We start from the raw sequence: 15,888 nt of genomic DNA on the forward strand, positions 1-15,888 counted from the left end.
TGAAAACTTGAGTTTTTCCTACTATAATTTAATATCTTTTTAAGCATATTTTTCTTTACATGTCTTAATTCCTATAATTGATCATTTGTTTAAATAAACATAGAAAGGTGCTATTTACCACTATATTCTAACTAGACACAGATTCTGGCACATAGTAAATATTTCACACATTTTTATGACAATAAACAAGATACATATTATTAACTTGCATTGTAAAACTCATAGCATTTTGTTTTCTTAGTTTTCATTTATTTTTATTTTTTATTTTTTTTGAGATGGACACAGTCTCACTCTGTTGCCCAGGCAATCCTGCTGCCTCAGCCTCCCAAGTATCTGGGACTACAGCCATGCACCACCACACCTGGCTCATTTTAAAATTTTTTGTAGAGACATGATCTCGCTATGTTGCTCAGTGTGGTCTCAAACTCCTGGCCTCGAGCAATCCTCTAGCTTTGGCCTCCCAAAGTGCTGGGATTACAGGCATGAGCCACTGTATCCAACCTTCATAGCATTTTAGACTGGGAAAGACCTTGAGGAGCTTAAGAATCAATACTAAGACATAACCTGAGACAAAGAAATAGCTGAAAAGTTTCCCTCTTAGGAACTAGAGTAGTATAAAATGATTTTCCCAAAATTAATCTATGTGTTATATAAAAATCCAATATAATCTAACAAAGGAAAGGAGGCACCAGCAGTGACTGAAAAAAATTATAAAGGTCAACTTGAAGAAGAAACATATAAACGTGAAAATAGGGGGAAAAAAAAACTTTAAAAAAATCATAGCTGGGATAGATTATCCTATCAGACGTTAACATGTAATCTAGAACTACAGGTATTCAAACATGGAAACAAAGAGTAGAACAGACTAGAAAGCATACAGTTGAACCCAAGCACGTACAAGTAGTAAATGAAAAACAGAAAGCAATCCAGGTAAGGGAATGTACAATGAATTTACCAATATGAAATGTTGCGACAACTGAGTAGACATTTGAAAACAAAATTAGAGCCCAACTTTATATTTCTGCTGAAATGCATTTCAATATTAAATATTTTAAAGCACAAGAAAAATATAGGTAAAATATTAACATATAGTTCATTACATTTAGCTTTGTTAGTGAGATAATACTTTTTTTTTCCAATGACCTCTGAACTTTTTATTGGCCTCCTGATCCCCAAAGGGTACCCTGCTTCTGCTGGCTTAATGTCTCAGAACTTTGGTGTCGCTGGTCTCAGACACCACTTTGCCATCCACTATCCGGCAGGTGGTGGTCTTTTGGATGGTTTGCGTGGAGTTGCTGCTGTCCAGGGCATCACCAAGATTGAAGTCCTCGCCACCTTCCAACAGGCGGTGGTAGGTGGCAATCTCAGCCTCCAGCTTAACCTTGATGTTCAGCAGGGCCTCGTACTCCTGGGCCTGGTGCTGTCCCTCTGCCTGGATCAGTGCTAGCTCTGACTCCAGGTGCAGCAGGATCCCGTTGAGCTGCTCCATCTGCAGGGTGTAGCGGGCCTCCACCTCCCTCAGGCTGTTCTCCAGGCTGGCCTTCACATTTCTCATGGAGTCCAGGTCAATCTCCAAGGACTGGACTGTACGTCTCAGCTCCGTGAGCGGCATCTCAGCAGCTCCAACCTCGGCGGACTGTGTGGTGACCACTGTGGTGCTCTCCTCAATCTGCTGAGACCAGTACTTGTCCAGCTCCTCTCAGTTCTTCCGAGGCAGCTCATCATATTGGGCCCGGATGTCTGCCATGATCTTGGTGAGGTCCTGAGATTTGGGGGCATCTACCTCCATGGTCAACCCAGAGCTGGCAATCTGGGCTTGTAGGCCTTTTACTTCCTCTTCGTGGTTCTTCCTGAAGAGCAGCTCCTCCTTGAGAGCCTCTATCTCTGTCTCCAGCTGCAGCCGAGTGACATTGGTGTCATCAATGACCTTGCAGAGCCCATGAATGTCATTCTCCACAGACTGGCACATGGCCAGTTCTGTCTCATACTTGATTCTAAAGTCATCAGCAGCAAGATGGGCATTGTCAATCTGCAGAACAATGTGGGCACTGTCCACAGTATTTGAGAAGATCTGAGCCCTCAGGTCTTTGATGGTCTTGAAGTAACGGCTCCAGTCTCTGACCTGGGGCCCCTTTAGGGGATTTTGCTCTCCAGCCGCCGGTTCACCGTCTCCAGTCTCCTCACTCTGTCCAGGTAGGAGGCCAGGTAGTTGTTCAGGCTTTGCATGGTCTCCTTCCTGTTCTGGATGCCTCCCATTCCTGCCAGACCCCTGGCTGTCCCTGCGGCCAGGTCCCCGGACCCCATGCCACCCTGGAAGCTGGTGGAGCAGGACACGGCGATGGGGGAACCAGAGCCCCCCCAACCCCCACCCGGTGCCTGCATAGATGCCGGCTGCACTGCTGACTGGCCGGATGCCAGTAGCTGGGCCCCTGGACAGAGCACAGGGACCAGCAGTTGGAGAGAAGGTGGAGCGAGTGGTGAAGCTCACGCTGTCCAGGGGCGGTGGGGTGGGGAAGCAAGGGGACAGAACTCAGGCTTTGCCGACATGTTAGTGAGATAGTACTTTCTAAGGATGACACCCAGTGTGGGGAAAATAGTAAGACTGAGAGATTTGAAGATAAACTTTAGATTTTGTAAATAAAATCACTATGGCACTTTGTGAGGCCAAAGCAGGAGGACTGCTTGAGCCCAGGAGTTTGAGAACAGCCTGGGAAACAAACTGAGACCCCATCTCCACAAAAAATTAAAAAAATCAGCCAGGCATGGTGGCACGTACCTGTAGTCCCAGCTACTCAGGAGGCTAAAGTGAGAGGCTCACTTGAGCCTGGGAGGTCGAGGCTGCAGTGAGCTGTGATCATGCCACTGCACTCCAGCCTGGGTGACAGAGCAACACTATTGCAAAAAAAAAAAAAAAAAAAAAAAAAAAAAAGCACTGTCAATAAAACTAAGGGATAAGCTAGAAAAAATATTCACAACACAGAAAGAGGGTCAATATTCCTTATATACGTTAAAAATATCAATAAGTGAATAACAGAACTACTGAACTTCTCTGTAGCTAGGACCTCTTTATCCTTCCCAAATTCCACTGAAACGTCTCCCACTCCCAAATTAAAGAAATACATAGTAGTGCTGAAAAGCTAGAAAGCAGCCACAGCAGTCTGGAGCAGTGAGAACTTCCTGGAAGGCACCTGAGAACAAACTAATGATAAGCACGGGAGTTTCTTGTCTGCAGCTCTGGAGCGGAAAATAGAGCACCTACTGAAAAAAGTAAGCCCCCAAACAGACCCCCAGATAAACCAAAGATTAGAAGCAATAACAAAAGTTGGAGAGGGAATGAGTTAAGGGTAATCTGTGAACAAGTATATTTAAAGGCTTAGAAACTACCGAGTTAATTATCTTCCCCCTCCCTCCAGCAGCGACTTCTGGAAATAGCCCCCAGGATAAAGATTTGAGATTTCCAGATGCTTCAATAAGCTATTTGCACACATCTTAAGAAAGCCCATGCAGCTCCACTACCCCTAGTTTCCGCCCCCCAGCCCTGTCAATATTTCCCTTCCTCTGAAAAACCACCAGATGCAGAACACACGATGAAAACCCATATTCACTGCCGAGGTACAGGGATTCTCACTTAAGCTGAGCAAACAGGCTCCAGTCGTCTCATCTACTATTACAAACATGGACAACCATTAATCACCAAATGACTGAAGAAAACAACACAGGAGAAGCAACAGATTCAACAAGCAGAAGTGGTCTCTTTGTAAACAAAGAAAATACACTCAAGATCTTTAAAGTGATTCAATAAAAAAGAGATCAGACTAAAAGCAAACATTTTAGAATGACTAATTGTTGGGAATTAAAACTATCAAAGCCATAATAAAGCAATAGATGGGGTTGAAAGGCAGAGCACACTTAACTGGAAATTTGAATTTGGGCTTAAAGTGTAATTTTTCTAGAAAATTACACTCTTTGCAAAGTACAAAGAGAAATATGAAAGAAAAATTAGGAGATATTGAAGACAGTTTAATCTCTCCTGGATTGAATAAAGATTCCTTTAAAGGAGAAAACAAAGAACCAATGCAGAAAATAAGAGAAATCTCCCTATGCTGAAGCTAGATTTGAATAGTACTTACAGAGCCCAAAAAGTGGCAAGGGGGACAAATAAAGAATGCCTTTCCAGGCCAGGTGTGGTGGCTCACTCCTGTAATCCCAGCACTTTGGGAGGCTGAGGTGGGTGGATCACTTGAGGTCAAGAGTTTGAGACCAGCTGGGCCAACATGGCAAAAACCCATCTCTAATAACAATACACAAATTAGCCAGGCATAGTGGCCATGCCTGTAATCCCAGCTACTGGGACATAGAATTGCTTGAACCCAGGAAGCAGAGGTTGCAGTGATCCGAGATCATGCTTCTTCCAGACACATAGTGGTATCTAGGGAGATATCGCCATAGATCCCTAAAGATAGGGAAACAATTTCAAAAGCTTCTAGGGAGGGAAAAAGACCATTTAGTTACTTAAAAGGAAAAGAGAACCTGATTCCCACAGAGGAGTGGATTTGAAGCCCAGTGAAAGCTAGCCCTCTGACAAACATTATAGAAGGTACAGTTTACTGCAATAGATGCAAGGAATATGTTCTCAGCAGGGAACACCAGGAAATATCAGGCTAGAGCTGTCCTGAGAGAAGGACCTTTGTCTCCCTAAGTCCTCCCAGATTAGAGTGAGGGCAGGGAAAGATCCCACCAGGACTTGGGAAACTCCAAGGAAGGCCTTAACAATCTTTTATTCCAAACCACATCAACCTGAAGAAACTTCCCTATAATTATCTTACATGGTTACAAAACTGCCTTTCATAAGCCATTTCTCCTGTATATAACACTCCCATTTCACCTACAATTTATTGCTACACCACCAGTGCTACATTTGCATGGGTAGTAGTGCAAGACATCATTCACGCAAGACTCTGCTGCAACGAAGTCTGTGGGAATGCACATTCATGAATGGACAAGGTCTGGGAGGTACTGAGCCTAACAGGCCTGTTTAGATACTACCAGACCATCAAGTCTCTTATAAACAACACTGAATGCAGCCAGGTACAGTGACTCACACCTGTAATCCCAGCACTCTGGGAAGCCGAGGCAGAAGGCTTGCTTGAGCCCAGGAATTGGAGACCCACCTGGGCAACAAAGTGAGACTCCTGTCTCTACAAAAAATAAAAAAAAATTATCCAGGCGTGGTGGTACACACCTGTGGTCCCACCTACACAGGAGGCTGAGGCTGCAGTCAGCCATGTCTGAGCCACAGCATTCCAGCCTAGGCGACAGAGTGACACCCTAATAACAACAAAACAAACCAAAAAACAAAAAACACTGGCTGTTAGAAGACAATGGAACAATATCCTCAAAGAATTAATTTAAAAAAATTTTCTTGGCTGGGCATGGTGACTCATACCTGTAATCCCAGCACTTCAGGAGGCCAACACAGGCGTATCACTTGAGCCCAGGAGTTTGTGACAAGACTGAGCAACGTGGCGAAATCCTGTCTCTACAAAAAATACAAAAAATTAGCTGGGAATGGTGGCAAGTGCCTGTAGTCCCAGCTACTCGGGAGGCTGAAGTGGGAGGATCACCTGAGCCTGGGGATGTTGAGGCTGCAGTAAGCCAAGATCATGTCACTGCATTCCATCCTGGGTGGCAGGGTGAGATCCTGTCCTCACCCCTCCAAAAAGTAACTGAGTAAAAATTAATGAAAAGAAATTTTGAGATCCATAGTTTTATACTAACCAAATTATTATTCAAGTATGAAGGTAAAAGAAAGATGTTATGGATGTGCAATGATTCAAAAAGTTTACCACTTTCAAACCCTTTCTAAAAGAATTAATCAAAAAGGTACCTCCAGCAAAACGAAAAATCAAGAAAGTACGTGACACAAAAAATAACATGAAAAGTAATAGTGTGAACAAATTTAAATTTGTGGTTAAGTCTAAATAGTTGTTCAGTAATATGGGTGGGAATCTTAAGATGACTGCCACGCAATGATTCCTAAGAAATCATTTTTTAAAAAGTCGTACATGGATTGTAAAATGGCACACACACTTTGAAAAATAGTCTGGCGGTTCCTCAAAAAGTTAAATGGAGAGTTACCATATGATGATAGCAATTCCACTCTTAACAGCATGAAATATATTCAAGAGAAATAAAAATATATATCCACACAAAACCTTCTACATAAATATTCTTAACAGCATTATTAATAATAGTTAAAAGGCAGAAACAACCAGATGTTCATGAACAGATGAATAAAACGTGGTACTTCTACACAATGGACTATTAGCTGGTTAAAAAAAAAAGAAATGAAATACTGATACATGCCACAACATGGATAAATCTTGAAAATACTATGCTAAGTGAAAGAAGCCACAAAAATATGTCAAAGAAGACCACATATTATAGGACTCCCTTTATAGGAAATGTCCAAAATAGGCAACTTTATAGAGACAGACAGTAGATTAGTAACTGACTACAGCTGGTGGAGGGAGGATTTGGGAAGAAATGGAGAATATATGTTAGTGGCTATGGGGTTTCTTTTTAGGGTAATGAAAATGTTCTAAAAGTAGTTGTAGTGATGATTTTACAATGCTATGAATATTCTAAAAGCCACTTAGTTGTATACTTTGAATGGGTGAACTTTACAGTATGTAAATTATATCTCAATAAAGCTGTCTTTTTTTTTTTTAATCCAGAGAAAGTTGGCTGACACAAAGTACGTGGCCAGGAATAGGTAAGGAGGAAAGTGTTGTCCTTTGAATGGAATCATATAATTATATATCTTGATTAATTATCTGGATATTTAGAAAAATATTAGCTTAAAATCTGGGGTAAAAATTTTAAAGTAACTCCAAACTAAATAGAATTTATAACTTTCAATCACTAGAGGAAAAAATAAGGAAAACTAAGAATTCTAAATAATCACAATAAATATAAATGTGTTAAATTCCCATATTGGAAGACAAGTTCTCAGACTGGGTATACAAATAAAATCTAACTATATGATACATATAAAAGATGTACAGCCGGGCGCGGTGGCTCACGCCTGTAATCCCAGCACTTTGGGAGGCCGAGGCGGGCGGATCACGAGGTCAGGAGATCGAGACCATCCTGGCTAACACGGTGAAACCCCGTCTCTACTAAAAATACAGAAAATTAGCTGGGCGAGGTGGCAGGCGCCTGTAGTCCCAGCTACGCGGGAGGCTGAGGCAGGAGAATGGCGGAACCCCGGGGGGCGGAGCCTGCAGTGAGCCGAGATCGCGCCACTGCACTCCAGCCTGGGTGAAAGAGCGAGACTCCGTCTCTCAAAAAAAAAAAAAAAAAAAAAAAAAAGATGTACTTATAACAAGATGACAAGGAAAGGTATAAAATAAAAGGGGTGTCTCCTTTTGGAGAACATGAAGTGTTTTGGAGTTAGATAGAAGTGGAAATTGTAAAACATTGTAAATGTAGTAAATGCCACTCAATTGTTCATTTTAAACTGGTTAATTTTATGTTATACAAATCCCACTCAATTAAAAAATAAAGGGACAAGGCTGGGTGCAGTGGCTCACGCCTGTAATCCCAGCATTTTGGGAGACCGAGGCGGGTGGATTACCTGAGGTCAGGAGTTCGAGACCAGCCTGGCCAACATGGTAAAACACCATTTCTACTAAAAATACAAAAATTAGCTGGGCGTGATGGTGTGTGCCTGTGATCCCAGCTACTTGGGAGGCTGAGGCAGGAGAATCATTTGAACCTGGGAGGCAGAGGTTGCAGTGAGCTGAGATCATGCCATTGCACTCTAGCCTGGGCAACAAGCATGAAACTCCATCCTCCCCCCTGAAAAAAATAAAAACATAAAGGGACAAGCTGGGCACATTAGTGCTCACCTGCAGTCCCAGCTACTTGGAAGGCTGAGGTGGGAGGATTGTCTGAGGTCATTAGTTCAAAGCTGAAGTGTACTATGATCTCACCTGTGAACAGTCACTGCACTCCAGCTTGGGCAATATAGCAAAACCTGGTCTCTTGAAAAAGAAATTGGAGAAATGCATGGTGAAAATAAACTACCACGATTAGTTTAAAAAGATGAAGAGGCCGGGCATGGTACTTCACACCTGTAATCCCAGCACTTTGGGAGGCTGAGGCAGGTGGATGACCTGAGCTCAGGAGTTTGAGACCAGCCTGGCTAGCATAGTGAAACCCTGTCTCTACTAAAATAAAAATACAAAAATAATTAGCCGGGCGTGATGGCGGACGACTGTAATCCCAGCTACTAGGGAGGCTGAGGCAGGAGAATCACTTGAACCTTACAGGCAAAGGTTGCAGTGGGCCAAGATCGCTCCAATGGCACTCCAGCCTGGGCGATAGAGTGAGACTTTGTCCCCAGCAAAAAAAAAAAAAGATAAACGGACAAGAAAATAAATAAATGCTACAAAAAGAGCTGGTCTGACAGGATTAGAATCAGACAAAACGGAATATAGCAAAGGAAACTAAGGCTGATTTTACATATGCACATAGCCACGATATCCCTAGATGTGATATTAATAAATCAAATCCAAGAGTAAAAAACATTTAAATTCAATAGTTTATTAAAATAATGCAACTAAGTAGAGGTTATCCCAAGAGTACAAGAATAATTCAACATTAGGTTTCCTAATACAATTCACTACATTAGCCAATTGAAGTAAACAAACCTCAAATGATCACCTCAATAAAAAGCACTTCCCCACCAAATCAATCCTATCTCCCAGGTCCATTCCCATTCATACTGCTCAAATCATTCCTAATTAAAAAGGGCACACAGTTAACTTCCCTTCCTTAACTCAATAAAGAATAACAGACCCTACAGTTAATTGTACTATCATAATACTGGAAATATCCAATTAAAGTTATGAGCAAGCCAAGGATATCTACATCATCCCAATTATTTGACATTATACTGGCAATCTTAGCCTATGCAATAATGGAAAAAAGTATAAAAAGAAAATGAAAACCACCCATATTCAAAAAGCATGAGAATAACTCGAGATAGCTATACACAAGACCAAAATTTAAAAATTAACAGCTTTCTTATAAATCACAAATAATCAGAAATGAGTGAAATCCAATTCATTTTTGACAAATCCCATTTATCAAAAATTGAAAATACTTAAAACTGAGTAAGAAATGCCTAAGATTCATCTGGAAAAAACTCAGCACTTTAAGAACATAAAATAACCTGAATAAATGAAGAGATACAACATTCCCAGATGGTAAGATTTGGTATCAGAAAGTCAACTCCTCAAATTAGTTTATAAATATAATGAAATCACAATCCAAGTTGAAATGGAATTTAAGAAACATTGATTCTAAAAATCACCTTGAATGTTAGTATAAGTATACAGTGATAGCAAAGAAATTGAAAATTTTGTATGGCTTACCTTGTTGAATATTAACATACATGATAACACTATAATAATTAAAAGGGCCTGGGAATTCACACAGGAATAGAACAAAATAGAGTTAAGAAATAGTTCTGCATATAAGGAAATAAAATATGATTAATAGTGATGCAACTGGATATCCACTTGGGTAAAGAAGTAAAATTCTTATATACACAAAAAGACTTCTTAAAATTTAAGATGGTAAATTTTCTTTATCTTTTCTGAGACAGGGTCTGGCTCTCTGTTGCCCAGGCTGGAGTGCAGTGGCAGCATGATCATGGCTCACTGCAACCTCCACCTCCTAGGCTCAAGCCATCCTCCCACTTCAGCCTCCAAAGTAGCTGGGACTACAGGCACATGCCACCATGCCCAGCTAATTTTTGTGTTTTTTGTAGAGACGGGGTTTCATCATGTTGCCCAGACTAGCCTTGAACTCCTGAGCTCAAGCCATCCGCCTGCCTCAGCCTCCCAAAATGCAAGGATTACAGGTGTGAGCCACCACACCCAACCAAAAAAGTAAATATTAAAAAAAAAAATTCCCCTATATTTTCTTCAAATATTTGTGTAACCTTGGGGCTGGGGAAGCCCTGTTTAGCTAAGTAATGCCCAGAAGGCTAAAGGAAGATAACAGCTTAGATTTCATACAAATTAGAATTTCTGACAAAAAAAGTGGCATGAATAATAACAAAAAGTAACAGATGTGGCTGGGCATGGTGGCTTAGGCATGTAATCCTAGCATTTTGGGAGGCTGAGGCAGGTGGACTGCTTGAGCCCAGGAGTTCAAGACCAATCTGGGCAACATGGCGAAACCCTGTCTCCACCAAAAATACAAAAAATTAGCGGAGTGTGGTGGCATGTGCCTGTAGTCCCAGTTGCTTGGGAGGCTGAGGTGGGAGGATCACCTGAGCCCAGGAGGTTGAGGCTGCAGTACGCAATGATCACACCACTGCACTCTAGCCTGGGCAACAGAGTGAGACCCTGTCTCAAAAAAAAGAATTAATTATTAAAAATAGATGTCTAATAAGCATATTTAAAATGTTCAACTTTAATGATCACAGAAATGCAAATAAAAACAATTTGCTCTTTTTCACATGTTCAGCCTCCCCTGAATATTATTTATAGCTAGTGTTCTCTCTGACCAGTTGATGCCCATGCCAAATTGGTTTTTATTATTCCAAATATCTCCTACCCCAAACAAGTTGGCAAATATCAAAAGAAAACTTGGGTATTTGCAGAAACAAATCTTGTTATATGCTGAAACAACATTAGGATGCAAACTGGTATGAACTTTTTTGTATAACTTGGCAGCAACACCAAAAGCCTTAAAAACATATGTTGAACCACAAAATAATTATTAGAACTAGTAAGTTGGATCAACAAAGTTATAGAATACAAGAGAAAGGATACAGAACTCATTTGGAGGCTGGGCATGGTGGCTGATGGCTGTAATCCCAACAATTTGGGAGGCTGAGACAGGTGGATCATTTGAGCTCAGGGGTTCGAGACCAGCCTGGGCAACATGGTGAAACCATATAATTTTTTTTTGTATAAACTTTTTATATAAAATAAAAGAAACAAATAAAAAATAACTCGATTGGAGTTCTATAATCTGGCACTGAACAATCCAAACATGAACTTAAGAAAATATTGCCAATTGTAATAGCATCAAAAAGAATAAAATACTTAGAAATAAATTTAACAAAAGAAGGGCAAGACATGTATACTGAAAACTACAAAACATTGTTGAAAGAAATTAGAGAAGACCTAAATAGATATAAATACATCCCAAATTCATAAATTATAAGATTTGATTTTGTTATGATGGCAGTACTCACCAAATTGATCTACAGATTCAACAGAATCCAGACTGAAATCCCAGCTGCCAGGTTTCTGGTAGTTTGTTTTGGTACTATATGACAAGCTGATCCTAAAATTCATTTGGAAATGCAAGGGGCCCAGAATAGCCAAAACAACTTTGAAAAAGAACCAAGTTGGAGGACTCGCATTTTGAATTTCAAAACTTACTACAAAGTTATAGTAGTCAATACAGCATGGTACTGGCATAAGAGTAGAGATGTGCATCAATCAAATATAACTGAGGATCTAGAAATAAACCATTATATTTATGATTATTTGATCTTCAACAAGAGTACCAAGATAATTCAATGGGAGAAAAACAGTCTTTTAATAAATGGTGCTGGGACAATTGATACCCATATGTGAAAGATTGAGGTTAAACCTTTCCCTCACATCATATACAAAAATGAACTCAAAATGAATCGTAGACCTAAATATAAGACCTACAACTTTTAGAAGAAAATAGAGAGTATATCTTTGTGACCTTGGATTAGTCAAAGCCTTCTCAGAAATGACATCAAAAGCACAAATGACAAAAGAAAAACTATAAAAATTGGACTTTTTCAAAATTGTGAACCTTTGTACTTCTAAGGACATCGTCAAGAAAAGTGAAAAGATAACAGACAGAATGGGAGAAAAATACTTTCAAATCATATATCTGATAAGGGATTTATCCCAGAATGTGTAAAGAACTTGTACAACTCAACAATAAAAGACAAATTAACCCATTTTTTAAATGGGCAAAGGATTTGAATAGTCAGCTCGCTGAAGAAAATATACAAATGACCATTAAGCCCATGAAGATTGCTCAGTGTCATTAGTCATGATGAAAATGCAAACCAAAACCACAATGAGATATGATCTTACATTCACTAGGATGGCCAGAAAATAAGTCTTGACGAGGATGTGAAGAATTAGAACTCTCATGTGGCAGCAGGGATTGTAAAGCAGTACAGTACCTTTGGAAACAGTCTAGCAGTGCTTCAATTTTTTTTTTTTTTTTTTCATTTTTTGAGGTAGGATCTTACTCTGTCATCCAGGCTGGAGTGCAGTGGCACAATCTCAGGTCCCTGCAGCTTCAATTTCCCTGGCTCAAGTGATCCTCCCACTTCAGCCTCCTGAGTAGCTGGGACTACAGGCACACACCACCATGCCCAGCTAATTTTTTCTATTTTTTGTAGAAATGGGGTTTCGCCATGTTGCCTAGGCTGGTCTTGAACTCCTGGGCTCAAGCGATCTGCCTGCCTTGACCTCCCAAAGTGGTGGGATTACAAGCGTGAGCCACCACACTGAGCCACTTCAATATTAAACATAAAGATTCCACATTACCTTTGGGAGGCCAGGCCTGCAGTGCAGCCTGGGCGAAAGAGTGAGACTCCGTCTCAAAAAAAAAAAAAAAAAAAGATTCCTCATTACCCAGTAACTCCATTCCTTGCTAAATGCTCAAGAGGACTGAAAACACATGTACACATAAAAGCTCGTACAAGGGCTGGGCAGAGTGGGCCATGACTGTAATCCAGTACTGTGAGAGGCCAAGGTGGGAGGATCAGTTTAGGCCAGGAGTTCAAGACCCTGTCTCTACAAAAAATTAAACAATTAGCCAGGCATAGTGGCCCACACCTGTAGTCCTAGCTACTTGGAGGCTGAGCAGGAAGAACTGCTCACGCCCAGGAGTTTGCGGTTACAATGAGTTATGATGATGCCACTGCACTACAGGCTGGCAACAGAGTGAGATCATGTCTCCAAAAAAAAAACTTTTAATTAAAAAAAAAACAACTTTGGCCAGGTGTGGTGGCTCATGCCTGTAATCCCAGCACTTTGGGAGGCCGAGGCAGGTGGATCACCTGAAGTCAGGAGTTCAAGATCAGCCTGGCCAACGTGGTGAAACCCAGTCTCTACTAAAAAAACACAAAAATTAGCCAGGAGTGGTGGCGGGCGCCTGTAATCCCAGCTACTCAGGAGGCTGAGGCAGAAGAATCACTTAAACTGGGGAGGCAGAGGTTGCAGTGAGCCGAGATCACGCTACTGCACCCCAGCTTGGGCAACAAAGTGAGACTGTGTGTCAAAAAAAAAAAAAGAAAGCTTGTACATGAAAGTTCACAGCAGCATTATTCGTAATAGGCAATGTGAACATCCCATGTTCATAGGTTTTAAGACTTCATTTTGTTATGATGGCAGTACTCACCAAATTGATCTATAGATTCAACAGAATCCAGACTGAAATCCCAGCTGCCAGGTTTTTGTTTGGTTTAGCAGTATATGAATTTGGCATCCATTATAAGCTGCACCCTGATTCAGATATTAAAATATGAACACGAAGTACCTATTATAACTCCATCAACTGGTGAGTAAACAAAATAATGTATACATCAGTGAAATATTTGACAATTTAAAAATAATGAAGTACTGATACATACTACAACAGGGATGACCCTTAAAAATATGATGCTAAGTGAATGAAGTCAGACCAAAAGGGCCACATAGGATTCCATTTATGTGAAATGTCCAGAATAGGCAAATTCATAAAGATAGAAAGTAACCTGGTTGTTACCAAAGGTTGAGGGAAGGGAGGAATGGGGAGTGACTGCTAATAGGGATGATGTTGTTTCTGAGGGATGAAAACGTTCTTTGAATAAGGGTAGTGACAGTAGGAAGACATTTAAAAAAATTTTTAAAAGAGAAAACACTCAGCTGGGTCTGGTGGCTCACGCCTATAATCTCATCTCGGGGAGGCCTAGATGGGTGGATCACTTGAGGCCAGGAGTTCGAAACCAGTCTGGCCAACATGGTGAAACCTCATCTCTACTAAAAATACAAAAATTAGCTGGGCATGGTGATGCGCGCCTGTAATCTCAGCACTTTGGGAGGTCGAGGTGGGTGGATCACTTGAGGTCAGGAGTTTGAGACCAGCCTGGCTAACATGGTGAAACTCCATCTCTACTAAAAATTCAGAAAAAAGAAAAAATTAGCCAGGTGTGGTGGCGCACGCCTGTAATCCCAGCTATTCAGGACACTGATGCAGGTGAACTGCTTGAACCTGGGAGGCGGAAGTTGCAGTGAGCTGAGATTGTGCCACCACCCTCCAGCCTGGGCGAAAGTGTGAGACTCCATCTCAGGGGAAAAAAATTCTAAAATAAGACAGTGGTGATAATTATACAACTCTGTGAATATCCTAAAAACCCCTGAGTTGTAGACTTTAAAAAGGTCAATTTTATATGTAATTATATCTCAATAAAGCTATTTTTCAAAAACACAAATGCCAAAACTCATAGAACTCTACACTAAACAATATGGATTTACTGTATATCTTAACAAACTTATCTTTTTTTATTTTTATTTTTTGGGATGTAGTCTTACTCTGTCACGCAGGCTGGAGTGCAGTGGTGCGATCTCGGCTCACTACAACCTCTGCCTCCCAGGTTCAAGCAATTCTCCTGCCTCAGTCTCTAGAGTAGCTGGGATTACAGGTGCCTGCCACTACCCCCGGCTGATTTTTGTATTTTTAGTAGAGATGAGGTTTCGCTATGTTGGCCAGGCTGGTCTTGAACTCCTGACCTCAGGTGATCCTCCCGCCTCAGCCTCCCAAAGTGCTGGGATTACAGGCGTGAGCCACCATGCCCAGCCAATAAGCTTATCTTTAAAGAAGATTCATATACTCTCTTATCAATTCTAAGTAATCATTCAGAAAACAGTAAAGAACATCCAGAAAGATTTAGCTTAAAAGATGTTATGGAACTGGTAAAAGGAGGAAATAAACATACGTTGAACAGTAGGAGTCTGGATATTTATGGAATATTATGTGGCCATTATGAATGCCATGAGAAATTAATCATTGATGAAAACAGGTAATATATCAGGTCTCAGTAGGAAAGCAGGCACATTCAGATTGGGTAATCTGAGTAGGGTTTAATAAGGGTGTTGTTTATATAGCACGGTACAGGAAAACCACAAGCTATAGGGCAGTACTTGGCAATCAGAAGCAGGGGTGAGCGAATAGTTATCAAAGTCAGGGAAAAGAGCAGTGTGCCGAGAGCTGCTAGGTAGCCTGTCTTCTGTGGAGGGACGCAGACAACCAGCAGAGACCCAGCAGGGAGGAACCCTGGGGAATGAATGTCCAGAACCTGCTCTCCTCTCACCCGACAGCCTCATGCTGATGACACCAGTAGATGCGGCCAGTGGGACATCAGAGGGCAGGGGCGCCCTTAATAAGTCCATGTAGGAGCAGGGTGGAGAGGGAATGTGAAGGACAAATGGAAGGTATCCAGCACAGATGGTCACAGCAGGAAACAAAAAGAGTAGTTGACAGGAGACTGCTTTAAAAAACAATTACAGATAATATATAACTTAAATTCTGGAACAACTGTGAGGCCAAGGTGGGTGGATCACTTGAGGCCAGGAGTTCGAGGCCAGCCTAGCTAACTTGGTGAAACCCTGTCTCTACTACAAATACAAAAATTGGCCGGGCATGGTGGCCTGCGTACCTGTAAACCCAGTTACTCAGGAGGCTGAGGCAAGAGCATTGCTTGAACCTGAGAGTCAGAGGTTGCAGTGAGCTAAGGTTGCAGTGAGCTAAAATCATGCCACT

The 15,888-nt window shown here is 41.2% G+C and overlaps 1 protein-coding gene and 1 pseudogene across 2 annotated transcripts in view; both read right to left on the bottom strand.

The window, feature by feature from the left end:
- Nucleotides 1-15,888, bottom strand: part of CMTM8 (CKLF like MARVEL transmembrane domain containing 8) — a 131,993-nt gene that overhangs the window by 108,719 nt on the left and 7,386 nt on the right. The window lies entirely within an intron of this gene.
- Nucleotides 1,142-15,518, bottom strand: LOC129491297 (keratin, type I cytoskeletal 18-like; annotated as a pseudogene).

Source organism: Symphalangus syndactylus, chromosome 1, assembly GCF_028878055.3.
Source record: "Symphalangus syndactylus isolate Jambi chromosome 1, NHGRI_mSymSyn1-v2.1_pri, whole genome shotgun sequence".
Taxonomy (NCBI): domain Eukaryota; kingdom Metazoa; phylum Chordata; class Mammalia; order Primates; family Hylobatidae; genus Symphalangus; species Symphalangus syndactylus.